Below are 884 nucleotides of genomic sequence, written 5' to 3' on the forward strand. Positions count from 1 at the left end.
GGATTCCCCATTTAATAAATGGTGCTGGGAAAACTGGCTAGCCATATGTAGAAAGCTGAAACTGGATCCCTTCCTTACACCTTATACAAAAATTAATTCAAGATGGATTAGAGACTTAAATGTTATACGTAAAACTGTAAAATCTCTAGAAGAAAATCTAGGCAATACCATTCAGGACACAGGCATGGGCAAGGACTTCATGTCTTTTTTTATTATTATACTTTAAGTTCTGGAATACATGTGCAGAAAGTGCAGGTTTGTTACATAGGTATACAAGTGCCATGGTGATTTGCTGCACCCATCAACCTGTCAAGTACATTAGGTATTTTTCCTAATGCTATCCCTGCCCTAAGCCACCCACCCTCTGACAGGCCCTGGTGTGTGATGTTCCTCTCCCTGTCCATAAGTTCTCATTGTTCAACTCCCACTTATGAATAAGAACATGCAGTGTTTGTTTTTCTGTTCCTGTGTTAGTTTGCTGACAATGATGGTTTCCAGCTTCATCCATGTCCCTGCAAAGGACATGAACTCATCCTTTTTTATGGCTACATAGTATTCCATGGTAGACATGTGCCATATTTTCTTTATCCAGTCTATCATTGATGGGCATTTGGGTTGGTTTCAAGTCTTTGCTATTGTGAACAGTGCTGCAATAAACATACATGTGCATGTGTCTTTATAGTAGAATGGTTTATAATCCTTGGGGTATATACCCAGTAATGAAATTGCTGGATCCAGTGGTATTTCTGGCTCTAGATCCTTGAGGATCACCACACTCTCTTCCACAATGGTTGAACTAATTTACACCTTCACCAATAGTGTAAAAGCATTCCTATTTCTCCAAATCCTTTCCAGCATCTGTTGTTTCCTGATTTTTAAGTTAT

This window comes from Rhinopithecus bieti, unplaced genomic scaffold (genome assembly GCF_001698545.2).
Source record: "Rhinopithecus bieti isolate Rb0 unplaced genomic scaffold, ASM169854v2 scaffold_39764, whole genome shotgun sequence".
Lineage (NCBI taxonomy): Eukaryota > Metazoa > Chordata > Mammalia > Primates > Cercopithecidae > Rhinopithecus > Rhinopithecus bieti.